We start from the raw sequence: 15,004 nt of genomic DNA, 5'->3' as shown, positions 1-15,004 counted from the left end.
AAATATCTCAATGAGAAAGTGACAGACCAAGAAAACCAGTCTAGAAGAGACAATTTGAGAATCATTGGTCTTCCAGAAAAGGCAGAAATTAATAGAAACTTGGACTCCATACTTAAAGAAATTATTCAGCAAAATTGCCCTGAAGTTCTACAACAAGAAGGTTATGTAGAAATTGAAAGGACCCATAGATCACCCTCTACACTGGACACAGAAAAGTCAACACCAAGGAATATAATAGCCAAATTCAAGAGCTTCCAAGTAAAAGAAAAAATCTTACAAGAAGTCAGAAAGAGACAATTCAAATATCAAGGAGCACCAATAAGGATCCCACAGAATCTGGCAGCCTCCACGCTAAAAGACCGCAAGGCTTGGAATATGATATTCAGAAAGGCAAGAGAGCTGGGCCTTCAACCACGAATCAACTACCCATCAAAACTGACTATATACTTCCAGGGGAAAGTATGGGCATTTAACAAAATTGAACTTTCTTCAGATCTTTCCCTTCTGTGTAAATAGAACAAAATGCATTCTCTTGAATAGTTTTACACACTGAAGCCTCTTTAAAAATACAAATTTCCAGATGATAACAAATTCAAGGCCTCCTCATACAAGGTTATAGTTATATATATCACTATGGCAGGGGTGTGGTGATATGAGTGGAGGAAATAAAGTCAGCCTCAGGCTCCAATTTTGAGAAAGATTAATTGAACTTCACTTCCTGTTCATCCTTTCTCCAGTGTCAGATTCCTCCTCTGACTCTCTCCCAGGACTTCTTTACAATGACCCAGAAACCTTTTCTCCCTCATCCCTGGACTTCACACACTGGAAGTGTCCTTTCCCCTTCTGGGATTTTCCTGTGACTGAATATTTTCAAACAGAATCTTCATTTTAAGGTGAACAGTCAGGCAAGCTATCTCTCCATTACTCTTCAGGCAATGCTTGATTCTTCCTATACTCTTCCAACAATATGCTCTATACCTCCACCTTTCTCCCCTCATTCTCCACTTCCAGCTTATAAGACCTTGCTAACTTCCTTTTATATGTTGTTGTAAGCTCCTCCGAGGCAAGAATCATTTATTTTTTCTGATAATTATTTTTGATCCCAGAACTTAGCAAAATGTCTGGCACATGATAAGCACTTAAGCACTTAATGTTCTTGGTACTTGTGAAAGCTACAAAAATGTCTGTAGCTTTTATGTAACTATAATGGTATAGAAGGCAAAAAGCATATAGGCTGAGTTATTTTCTTTTTTTATGGAATAGGTGTTTTGTCCAAATAACTTGTATAAAAATTTATATATATATATATATATATATATATATCAGTTTTTTTATCAACATTTACTTAAGGATAAGAAAGTAGAAGCTATCTTTATCTTACACATGCAGATGGGGTAAAGGAATATTAAGATGTATTAATTAATGCTAGAGCATTGAATGTGACTCAAATGTATTTTTAAGAGATGCCTCACGTGCATTTTAGATACTTGAAGAACCCAGAATTATCTGTACCTTCAGCCACACACATGCATACATAAAATATATGCATATATATTTATATTTTTGTTAAGTGTACTTATACATGTTATACAATTGAACTTTGAGCAGCTTAATCTCTGCTTTAGAAGGAACATAACTGGGGTATCTATCCATTTGATTCATATGCCACTGTATTGTAAAGTGCCTTTTCCTAGGTCTTTTTAGGTCAATTGCTTTTGTAATAAGATGTTTTCTAGTCTCTACTATTTTCTTTCATTTTGCATTTAGTTTTGTTATTTCTTCTTGTCTTAAGAAATTATCAGATCAGATTTCTGTTGCCCAATTCTGATTTTCAATGAATTATTTCCTTTGGTGAGTTTTTGGATCATTTTTGATATATATAGTCCAGTATGAAAACATTCCCTTTAATCTGGGAGATATAAAACTTAGCTAGAATGTTCTTGTGAGTTTTATTGTTGTTGTTGCTGCTGTTGCTATCTCTTATAGGTGATGATCAATGAATTCTTTCAAGTTCTAGTTTACCTTCTAGTTCCAAAACTCCAGGGCAATTTTCTTTAATAATTTCTTGAAGTACAGTGTTAAAATTCATTTTTTAAATCACAACTTTCAGGTAGTCTAAGAATTCTTCATTTTTTTTCCTTTTTTGATTAAGAATGACTGTTTCCTAAACAAATTGCTGAGAAAAATAGAAAGCAATCTTGCAGAAACTAGATATATGACTGCAGTTTCTCCAATAAATTTCATGGAGGACACAAGTGGCATGAATGAATGAAGTAGCTTTACTTCTCCTTTAATTTATTTTCAAAGTGATAGACCAAACTAAAACACATTGAAAGTAGAATGTAAACTTCCTGAAGACAGGAACTGTTTTTTATTTTTCTCTTTCTATCCCCATCATTGTTCATGATATCTTAGACATAGTAGAGTGCTTAATAAATGATTATTGATTCAAATAAAATCAATGAGATTATACTGAATTGATCATGGCTTCAATTCAGTGTGCTGATATAAGCACTTCTTTTCTTTTTTTTTTGCTTCTAAAATAAAATCAAGCATATTTTAATAATTTAATTGTTTTTAAATATACACATTAGGAAAATACTCTTTAAAGCACATAAATATTTGTTGGGGCTACTACATTTGTAATTAGAAATGCTGAAGTTATACTCTGATTGACCATTAGATCTTGAATAAGACTTGGGATATCATTATAGACAAGATGAGATATATTTAACAAGAACAACTTTGTGAAGGAATAAGAACATTACAATCTAGTTATGAAAATCTGGACAGATTGATAGCTAGATTAGTAATTGTCTGAAAAAGTATTCCCTATCTTTGTTAATTAATTGACTGAGAATAACTTGGAAATAGGTCTCTAATGATTTGATGAAGTGATTTGTCCTCTAGACTGTCTATTGAACAATTTAATTTATGTTTTGGATGAAGTTATTGCATGCTTATCAAACTTGTACATGGTGTAAAAATAAAAAGGTAGTGCTCTGGATATCAAAACCAGAAACTAAAAATATATTAACAAATTGGAATCATACAGATGTCTAGATTAAATGGGAAAAATAAAATCCTCAATTTAGTTAAAATCATGATTTTAGAAATAGATATTCCAGGTAATAGTAACATAAAATTTTCTGAATGAAATTTTATAAAGGAGAACTCATCTCCCACATAAACCCCAATAAAAATAAAAAAATCCTTAAACTAATGAGGTTCCTAAAAAGCCAGCTCCCTACAAAAACAAATAAGCAAAAAAAATATTAAAATTGAGGCAGCAAGAGGGAGACTTCACCTCTCAGAAATAGATAAATAACAACATCCATTCCTCTAGAAAAGACTAGAAAGTATAGGAATAGAAGAATCATTTCTCAAAATAATAAACAGAATATATTTAAAACCCTGAATCACAAACAAAAGATCAAGAATATCAAGAGAAATACTGAAAAAAATGTGAAGGATGGGTGTCTAGCAGTACCATATCGTTAACTGTATTATAAAGCACTGGTCATCAAAAAAATGTGTTAGAAGCTTAGAGACAGAAGGGTGGATCAATGGAAAGAAAGACTAGGGATAAATGACCTCAGGAAGCTTGTGTTTGATGAATCCAAAAATCCCAACATTTGGGACAAGAATTTACTATTTCACAAAATCTGCTGCGATAATTAGAAAATAGTATGGGGAAAATTAGGTTTAGATCAACATCTGAAAACATATACCAAGATAAATTCAAAATGAGTAAATGACTATTTTTAAAAAAAAAACATTTGATAATACTTATTTTTTAGAAAAGTTAACATGGTTACATAATTCATGCTCTTACTTTCCCCTTCACCTCTCCAACTCCCATCCCCCCAATGGCTGATGCATACTTCCAGTTTTTTTTAACATGTGTCATTGATCAAGACCTATTTCCAAATTGTTGATAGTTGCATTGGTGTGGTAGTTTCAAGTTTACATCCCCAATCATGTCTGCCTCAACCCATGTGTTCAAGCAGTTATTTTTCTTCTGTTTCCACTCCTGTAGTTCTTTCTCTAAATGTGGGCAGCTTTCTTTTCCATAAGTCCATCAGAATTGTCCTGGATCATTGCATTGTTTCTAGTACAGAAGTCTCAGTGTACAACGTTCTTCTGGCTCTGCTCCAATTCCTCTGCATCAAATCCTTTCCAGTTTGCATGGAATTTCTCCAGTTTATTATTCCTTTGAGCACAATAGTATTCCATCACCACCATATAACACAATTTGTTCAGCCATTCCCCAATTGAAGGGTATATCCTCATTTTCCATTTTTTCCACCACAAAAAGCACAGCTATAAATATTTTTGTATAAGTCTGTTTATCTATGATCTCTTCAGGGTACAAACCTAACAATGGTATGGCTGGATCAAAGGGCAGGCATTCTTTTATGGCCCTTTGAGCATAGTTCCAAATTGCCAGCCAGAATGGTTGGATCAGTTCACAACTCCACCAGCAATGCATTAATGTCCAAGTTTTGCCATATCCCCTCCAGCATTCATTACTTTAGCCAATCTGCTAGTTGAGAGGTGATATCTCACCCTTCTTTTGATTTGCATTTCTCTAAATATTAGAGATTTAGAACACTTTCATATGTGCTTATTGATACTTTTGATTTCTTTATCTGAAAATTGCCTATTCATGTCTCTTGCCCATTTATCAACTGGGGAATGGCTTGATTCTTTATACAATTGGTTTAACTCCTTGTATATTTGAGTAATTAGACCCCTGTCAGAGTTTTTTGTTATAAAGATTTTTTCCCAATTTGTTGTTTCCCTTCTGATTTTGGCTGCATCGTTTTTGTTTGTACAAAAGCTTTTTAGCTTAATATAATCAAAACCATTTATTTTACATTTTATAATTTTCTCTAACTCTTGCTAGGGTTTAAAATCTTTCCTTTCCCAGAGATCTGATAAGTATACTGTGTTCACTTAACTTATTTAGTTTCCCTCTTTATATTCAAGTCATTCGCCCATTCTGAATTTATCTTGGTGCAGGGCGTAAGATATTGATCTAAACCTAGTCTCTCCCATATTGTTTTCCAAATTTCCCAATAGATTTTGTCAAATAGTGGATTTTTGTCCCAAAAGTTGGGCTCTTTGAGTTTATCATACACTGTTTTGCTGATGTTACTTACCCCAAGTCTATTCCGCTGATCCTCCCTTCTGTCTCTTAGCCAGTACCATACCATTTTGATGACCACTGCTGTATAGTAGTTTAATATCTAGTACTGCTAGGCCCACTTCCTTTACATTTTTTTTCATTATTTCCCTTGATATACTTGATCTTTTATTATTCCAGATTAACTTTGTTATTGTTTTTCCTAATTGATTAAAAAAGTTTTTTGTAGTTTGATAGGTATGGCCCAAAATAGGTAAATTAATTTGGGCAAAATGGTCATTTTTATTATGTTAGCTCGTCCTACACATGAGTGATCAATGTTTTTCCAATTGTTTAGGTCTAGTTTTAATTGTTTGGAAAGTATTTTGTAGTTGCTTTCGTTTAATTCCTGTGTTTGTTTTGGTAGATAGATTCCTAAGTATTTTATATTGTCTAGGGTGATTTTAAATGGTGTTTCTCTTTCTACTTCTTGCTGCTCTAGTGTGTTGGAAATATATAGAAATGCTGATGATTTATGTGCATTTATTTTGTATCCTGCAACTTGGCTAAAGTTGTTGATTATTTCTACAAGCTTCTTAGTTGATTCTCTAGGATTTTTTCAGTAGACCATCATATCATCTGCAAAGAGTGATAGCTTAGGCTTCTCCTTGCCTATTTTGATACCTTCAATTTCTTTTTCTTCTCTAATTGCTACTGCTAGTGTTTCTAGTACTATGTTGAATAGTAGAGGTGAGAATGGGGATCCTTGTTTCACTCCTGGTCTTATTGGAAAGGCTTCTAATTTATCCCCATTGCATATAATGCTTGTTGATGGCTTTAGGTATATACTGTTTATTATTTTTAGGAAAGGTCCTTCTATTCCTATACTTTCCAGGGTTTTCAATAGGAATGGATGTTGTATTTTGTCAAAGGCTTTTTCAGTATCTATTGAGATAATCATGTAATTTTTGTTTGTTAGATTGTTGATATTGTCAATTATGTGGATGGTTTTCCTAATGTTGAACCACCCTTGCATTCCTGATACAAATCCCACCTGATCATGGTGGATGATCCTCTTGTTCACTTGCCGGAGTCTCTTTGCTAGTATTCTATTTAAGAATTTTGCATCTATGTTCATTAGGGAGATTGGTCTATAGTTTTCTTTCTCTGTTTTTGGTCTACCTGGCTTTGGAATCTGTACCATATTTGTGTCATAAAAGGAATTTGGTAGGACTCCTTTGCTTATTATATCAAATAATTTGTATAGTATTGAGATTAGTTGCTCTCTGAATATCGGATAGAATTCACTTGTGAATACATCAAGCCCTTGCGATATTTTCTTAGGGAGTTCTTTGATGACTTGTTCAATTTCTTTTTTCTGATATGGGATTATTCAGGTATTCTATTTCTTCTGCTCTTAATCTAGGCAAATTGTATTTTGGTATATATTCATCCATATCTCCTAGATTGGTATATTTATTGCCATATAATTGGGTAAAATAGTTTTTAATGCTTGCCTTAATTTCCCCTTCATTAGAGGTGAGGTCTCCCTTTTAATCTTTGATACTGTCAATTTGGTTTTCTTCTTGCCTTTTTTTTAGATTGATTAGTACTTTGTCTATTTTATCTGTGTTTTCAAAATGCCAGCTTCTAGTCTTCTTTATTAATTCAATAGTTCTTTTACTTTCAATTTTAATAATTTCTCCCTTGATTTTTAGTATTTCTAATTTAGTTTTCATCTGGGGATTTTTAATTTGCTCACTTTCTAATTTTTTGAGTTGCATGCCCAATTCATTAATCTCTGCCCTCCCTAATTTAATATATGCACTCAAGGATATAAATTTCCCCCTGAGTACTGCCTTGGCTGGATCCCACAGAGTTTGGTAGGATGTCTCATCATTGTCATTCTTTTCAATGAAATTGTTGATTGTTTCTATGATTTCTTCTTTGACTAGCTGGTTTTGGAGAATCATATTATTTAATTTCCAATTAGTTTTTGACTTGTCTGTCCAGTTGCCCTTACTAATTATTATTTTTATTGCATTATGATCTGAGAAGGTTACATTAATAATTTCTGCTCTTTTGCATTTATTTGCAATGTTTCTATGCTCTTTTACATAGTGAAACTTTGTGAATGTATTATGTGTAGCTGAAAAGATGGTGTATTCCATTTTGTCCCAATTTATTTTTCTCCACATATCTATTAAATCTAATTTTTCTATGACTTCATTTACTTCTCTTACCCCTTTCTTATTTATTTTTTGGTTTTATTTATCTAGATCTGAAAGAGGACTATTTAGATCTCCCACTACTATGGTTTTACTATCTATTTCCTTCTTGAGCTCTGCCAGTTTCTCCTTTAGGAATTTGGATGCTATGCCTTTTGGTGCATACATATTGAGCAATGTTATTTCCTCATTGTCTATACTGCCTTTTATCAGGATGTTATGACCTTCTCTGTCTTTTTTAATCATACCTATTTTTACTTTGACTTTGACAGGAATCAAAATTGCCACTCCTGCCTTCTTTTTCTCATTTGATGCCCAAAGGATTTTGCTTAAGCCCTTTTCCTTAAACCTGTGTATGTCCACCCACCTCATATGTGTTTTTTGTAGACAACAGATGGTAGGATTTTGGTTTCTAATCCACTGTGCTATTTGCTACCTTTTTATGGGTGTGTTCATCCCATTCACATTCAGAGTTATAATTATCAGTTGTGTATTCGCTAACATTTTGGTATCTTCTCCTAGTTCTACCCCTTCTTCTTACACTATTTCCTTTTAAACCAGTGGTTTGCTTCATGCCAGTAACCCTTGTCCTCTCCCTTGATTTACTTCCCTTTCTACCCCCTACCCTATTATTCCCCTCTTTTTATTTTTAAGTCCTAATGAATTCTCTCCCCCTTTCTCTCCCCTCCCTTTTTTGACCTCCCCACTCCCCCATTCCCCTTGGTTTATCCCTTCTGACTTTCTCAGTAGGGTTAGATATAGTTTTATATCCCAATGGACTAAGCTACCCTTCCCTCTCAGGGTTAATTACACAGAGAGTAAAGTTTAAATATTACCTCTAAATCCTCTCTTCCTCTCCTTCTAATAATAGTTTTCATCCCTTCCCCTTCCATTGCACTTGTTGTGTGTAATAGATTATCCTATTTTTCTTCTTCATTCACCCCCCTCTTCTCCACCCCTCATATCATCTTAGACCATTTAGTATTCCAACCTCTCTCTATGCTTAATTCTTCTGATTATTGTAATTTTGAATACTATAATAGTGAATAGAGTTCACTATAGAGAATTATACATGACATTTCTCCACATATGAATACAAATAATTAGATCTTATTGAAGCCCTTAAAGAGGCAAATTTAAAAAAAATACGAGTTTGGGGGACATTAATGCATTGTTGGTGGAGTTGTGACCTGATCCAACCATTCTGGCTGGCAATTTGGAATTATGCTCAAAGGGCTATAAAAGAATGCCTTCCCTTTGAACCAGCCATACCATTGTTGGGTTTGTACCCCAAGGAGATCTTCGCTCTTCAATTGGGGAAAGGCTAAACAAATTGTGGAAAATGGTGGTGATGGAATTCTATTGTTCTCAACGGAATAATAAACTGGAGGAATTCCATGTGAGCTGGGAAGACCCTCAGGAATTGATGCAGAGTGTAAGGAGCAGAGCCAGAAGAACATTGTACACAGAGACCAATATACTGTGGTAAAATAGAATGTAATGGACTTCTGTACTAGCAGCAATGCAATGACTCAGGACAATTCTGAGGGATTTATGGAAAAGAATGCTACCCACATTCAGAGGAAGTACTACAGGAGTGGAAACAGAAGAACAACAACTGCTTGAACACATGGGTTGAGGTAGACATGATTGGGGATGTAAACTTGAAACTACCACACAAATGCTACTATCAACAATTTGGAAATAGGTCTTGATCAATGACATGTGTTAAAACCAGTGGAAATATGCATCAGCCATGGTGGGGGGAGCTCGGGGGGTGAGGAAGAAAGTAAGAGCATGAATTATGTAACCATGCTAACTTTAAAAAAATAAATATTATAAATGTTTTTTAAAAAAGTAAAAAAACACGAGTTTTCTTTTTTCCCCCTCTGTTTCTTATTTACCTTTTCATGTTTCTCTTGGTTTTTGTGATTAGATATTGATCTTTCCTTTTAGTCCTGGTCTTTTCAGTGCAAATACTTGGAAATCTTCTATCTTGTTGAATGCCCAAACTTTCCCCTGGAAGTATATAGTTAGTTTTGATGGATAGGTGATTCTTGGTTGTAGACCCAGTTCTCTTGCCTTTCTGAATATCATATTCCAAGCCTTTCAGTTTTTTAGTGTGGAGGCTGCCAAATCCTGTGTGATCCTGACTGGTGCTCCTTCATATCTGAATTGTCTTTTTCTGGCTTCTTGTAAAATTTTTTCTTTTACTTGGAAGCTCTTGAATTTGGCTATTATATTCCTGGGGGTTGTCTTTTCTGGGTGTAGTGTAGAGGGTGATCTATGGATCCTTTCAGTGTCTATATTGCCCTCTTATTGTAGAACTTCAGGGCAATTTTGCTGAATAATTTGTTTTAGTATGAAGTCCAAATTTCTATTAATTTCTGCATTTTTAGGAATACCATTGATTCTCAGATTGTGTCTTGTAGATGTGTTTTCTTGGTCTGTCACTTTCACATTGAGATATATCATGTTTCCTTGTATTTTATCAGTCTTTTGACTTTGTTTTATTTATTCTTGCTGTCTTGAGAGATCATTAGATTCTATTTGCTCAATTCTAGCCTTTAGGGACTGACTTTCGGTTATAATCTATTGGTTTTCCTTTTCAATCTGGTCATTTCTGGTCTTCAATTTACTTGCCTCACTTTCCAATTGTGAAATTCTGCTTTTTAAACTGTAATTTTCTTGCTAGATTTTGGTTTCCAATTTGCTTACCATTTCGTTTGATTTTGGGGCATCTTTCTCCAATTGGAAGTTTCTGTCTTCTAACCTGTTAACTTCCTTTTGAGCTATTTCTCACTTCTCTTGCCAAATCCATTCCATCTTTCTCATCATTTCAGATTTGAACTCTTCAATAGCTTGTGGCTAGTTTTCATTATTTTAGGAAGGTTTGGATATGATTACTTGTTTGTTCTCCTCTGCTGTTTGCTCTGTTGTCTGGATTTTTCTGTGTAAAATTTGTCAAGTGTTACAGATTTCTTCTTGATGATCTTTCTCTTTTGGGGTTCTTATCTCTGGCTTGCCATTGTTAGCCCTGAGCCCTCTCAGGTTTATCCTCACACTCAGGGTCTGTCTGTGCTCTTTAGGCTCCTGAGGTCTCAGGTCTAGTTGTTCTCAGGATCAAGCCTCCTGGTGGTCCCCTTGCTTGTTCCTCTGACTGAGGTTGCTTTAACATTCTCAGGGCTCTGCTTCCACAGTTGTGCACCTCTCTGCACTGAGTCTCCACTCAAGGTCTGCTCCTGTCCTCTGGATTCGAGTCCTCACCTGGGCTCAAGATCCGTGACTGTGCTTGTGTCTGTGCCCACACTTGTGCCTGCTCTCAGGGTCTGTGTTCAAAGTCTGCATGTTCTTTAGCCTCTTGGGTTCTTAAGTCTTGCTGCTCTCAGGATCAGGCCCTGGTGACCCCAGGTAGCTGCCAAGGACTTAATGCTTGCCCCAAACTTGCTCTAACTCTTGTGTGTTGGTTTTGGCACTGTAGGTAGGTTGGGGTGGGGAAGGGGGTTACTCAGCTTGCGTTTTAGTGAGAGCTGTTTCACCACTTTATAGCATGGAAATGCCCCAATTGCAGATACTTCCAATGCTAAGTCCTGTTGTGAGGTCCCTTCATTCTTCTGGATTTGTTTTTATGTCTTCTTTTATGTTTTTTATGTCCTATATGTTTCGATTAGGTGAGGTTACCAGGAAATTCTTTCCTCATCTCAATGACTTTAAATATAGAGTGAAATCATGAATTAATTAGATGAACATAGAATAGTATAGTTGTTAGATTTGTGGGAAAGGAAGGAGTTCAAGACCAAGCAAGAGATAGAGAAAATTGCAAAATGTAAAAATGAGTAACTTTGATTATATCAAATTAAAAAGCTTTTGTACAAATAAAACCAATGCAACCAAAATTAGAAGGAAAGTAACAAGTTGTGAGAAGATTTTTATAACAAAATTTTCTGAAAAATTCCCTGACAAAGGTTTAATTTCCCAAATATATAAGAAAAAGTCAAATTTACAAAAAATCAAGCCATTCTCCAGCCAACAAATGGTCAAGAGACAGAAATAGGCAGTCTTCACATGGAGAAATCAGAACTATCAATAAGCACATGAAAAGGGGGCAGCTGGGTAGCTCAGTAGATTGAGAGTCCCGCCTAGAGATGGGAGGTCCTCAGTTCAAATTTGGCCTTAAACACTTCTCAGCTGTGTGACCCTGGGCAAGTCACTTGACCCCCATTGCTTACCCTTACCACTCTTCTGCCTAGGAGCCAATACATAGAAGTTAACAGTTTAAAATTTAAGAAAAATAAGCATATGAAAAAGTGTTCTAAATCCCTCCTAATTAATGAAATACAAATAATAACAACTCTGAGGCACCACCTTACACCTAATTGCCTGGTCAATATGACAGCAAAGGAAAGTGATGAATGTTTGAGAGGATGTGGCAAAATTCGTACACTAATACACTGCTGTTGGAGTTGTGAATTGGTCCAACAATTCTGGAAGGCAATTTGGAATTATGTGCAAAGGGATTTAAAAGAATCCTTACCCTGATGGTATTGTACCCCACAGAGATAATAAGGAAAAATCCTTGTACAAAAATATTTATAGCCACTCTCTTTGTGGTGGCAAAATATTGGAAAATTAGATAGTGCCCGTTGATTGGGGAATGGATAAACAAATTGTGATATCTAATGATTATGGAATACTATTTTGCTGAAAGGAATGATGAGTTTGAGGATTTCTAGGTGAACTGGAAAGACCTCCAGGAACTGATGTAGTTTGATGTAGCAAAAGGAGCAGAACCAGAGAACATTGTCCACAGAAACTGAAACCGTGGTGCATAATCAAATGTGACTTTTACATTTAATGGCTTTTCTACTAGGAGCAGTGCAATGACCCAGGACAATCCAGAGGATTTTATGAGAAAGAATGCTATCCACATACAGAGAAAGAACTGTGGGAACAGAAATGCAGAAGAAAAACAAATGATCAATCACGTGGTTTGATGAAGATATGATTAGGTTTCTTATGTGAAAAGATCACTTTATTAGAAATATTAATAAAATGGAAATAAGTTTTGAATAATGATACATGTGTAACCCAGTCGAATTGCTTGTCAGCTCTAGGAGGGCGGAGGGAAGAGAAGTGGGAAAAATCATGAACCATGTAACCATGGGAAAATATTGCAAGTAATTTTTTTAAAAAGAGCAAAATTCATAAATAACCAAAAAATTAAAAACAAAGAAGGTAAAGAGATAAATAGAACTTAAGAAGAGTTGATATGAAAGACCTCTGGAGGCAACTAAATGGGAACTATTTGCAGAAAAGCAGAAATGTTAAATGCATACATTTTAGACATTAATGCAATAAAAATTACATTTGAGAAAGGCCAATCGAAAGACTAAAAATTAATTGGAACTTAAATAATCTTATGATAAAGAATAAGTAAGTCAAAGAAGAAATCATAGAAACAATAAAAACTTCATTAAAGAAAATGACAATGATGAGAGAACATATTAAAATAAAATTTATGAGATGCAGGTAATGCTGTATATAGGGGCAAATTCAAATCTATAAATGTTTACATTAAAAAATAGAGAAAGAAGAGATCAGAGAATTATGTATGAAACTAAAACAAAAGTTAGGAAAAGAACAAATTAAAAAATCCAAACATCAAATTGGAAATCTTGAAAATCAATTAAATTAAAAGAAATCCATTAAATTAATAAATAATAGGAGTTGGTTTTCTGAAAAAAAATTAAATAGGTAAACAATTGTTTAACTTGATTAAAAAAAGAAAAAAATTACCAGTATCAAAAATGAAAAAGGCGAAATCGCCATCAATGAAGAAGTAATTTGGAAGTTATTTTGCTCAAATATATACCATTAAATGTAAATATATAATTGATCATCTAAGTAAAATAAATGAAGACTTACAAAATATTTAAAAAATATAAATTACCCACATTAACAAAAGAAGAAATAGGACGCTTAAACAACCCCATCACAGAAAAAGAAATTGAGCAAACCATCAAAGAATTCTGTAAGAAAAAGGCTGCAAGGCCAGATGGATTCATGATTGAATTCTAAAAAACATTAAATGAACAACTAACTACAATACTATATAAACTATTTGGGATAATAGAGGAAGAGGGAATCCTTTGAATTCTTTTTATAACAAAACTTTGGTACTGATATCTACACCAAGAAGAGGTACAACAGAGATAGAAAACTATAGGTAACTTTCCCTAATGATCATTCAATGCAAAATTTTTAAATAAAATGCTTGCAAGAACCACATAACACAATCAGATGGGTTTCATACCAGGAATGCAATAATGTTTCAATATTAGCAAAACCATCAGCATAATTCACCAATGTTAATAACAAAGCCAACAGAAATTATCTGATTACTTCAATCGATGCAGAAAAAGCATTTGACCCAATAACCATTCTTTATAAAAACATTATAAAACATTGGAATAAATGGAATCTTCCTTAAAGTGATAAATTAAATCTATATAAAACCAATAGCAAACATTATCTGTAATGGTTAGAAATTAAGACTCTTCTCAACAAGATCAAGGTTAAAGCAAGGATGTCATTGTCATTGCTATTATTCACTATTGTACTAGACATGCTCTCTATACCAATAAGAGCAGAAAAATAAATTGAAGGAATTGGAATAGGCTACAGAGAAACAAAGTTATCTCTCTCTGCAGAAGATATGATGATATACCTACAGCATCAAATAACAACAAAAAACTAATAGAAAAACTTAACAAAGTCACATGATACAGCATAAACCCACATAAATCACTAGCATTTCTGTATACCACCAACAAAACTCAATAGCAAGAGAAAAGGAAATAAATTCCATTCAAAATTCTAGACAATATAAAATGTCTGAAGATATACTAACCAAAAAAATCCAGCAACTATATGAACACAATTACAAAAGCAGTACTTATACAAGTAAAGGCAAAACTAAGTAATTAGGGTAGAGGGGGAAATCCAACATTAATTTGTTTATGGATAGGCTGAGCCAATATAGTGAAAATGATAACCCTACCTAAATTAAATTACCTGTTCAATTCCATACAAATCAAACTGCTGAAACATTTTTCCTAGAACTAGTGAAGATATATGAAAGAAGAAGGCTTCATCCTACCAGATATAAAACTATACTATCAAGCAGTAACCATCAAAACAATCTGGTACTAGCTAACAAATAGATCGGTATATAAATTGAATATATTTAGGTAATCAACACATGCCAGTTAATGTTCACAGGAACCTGGTATTTGATAAACCCAAAGATCCAAGCTTTTGGAGAAATAACTCACCATTTGGCAAAAACTTCTGGGAAAACTGAAAAACATCATGGTACAGTTTAGGCATAGACCAATTGCTCACACTATATTACAGGAAAAGTCAAAATGCATACTTCATCTAGAAATAAAGGCTGATATCACACATTTTAATGTTAATCATTCATTTGCTATATCTAGTTCAGAATATTAATAGGACCAGTAGAGTGTTTAAGGCTAGAAAAATAAATCTAAAAACTAACAGCTTAGAGATGATAGCCAATTCCATAGGAACTGATGAGATCATGTAGTAGAATTTTATGAATGAGAAGAGGGCTCATTGACAGACT

Source organism: Gracilinanus agilis, chromosome 1 (assembly GCF_016433145.1).
Source record: "Gracilinanus agilis isolate LMUSP501 chromosome 1, AgileGrace, whole genome shotgun sequence".
NCBI lineage: Eukaryota > Metazoa > Chordata > Mammalia > Didelphimorphia > Didelphidae > Gracilinanus > Gracilinanus agilis.
The sequence above is the reverse complement of the archived record's forward strand: the minus strand, read 5'-3'. Positions refer to the sequence as shown.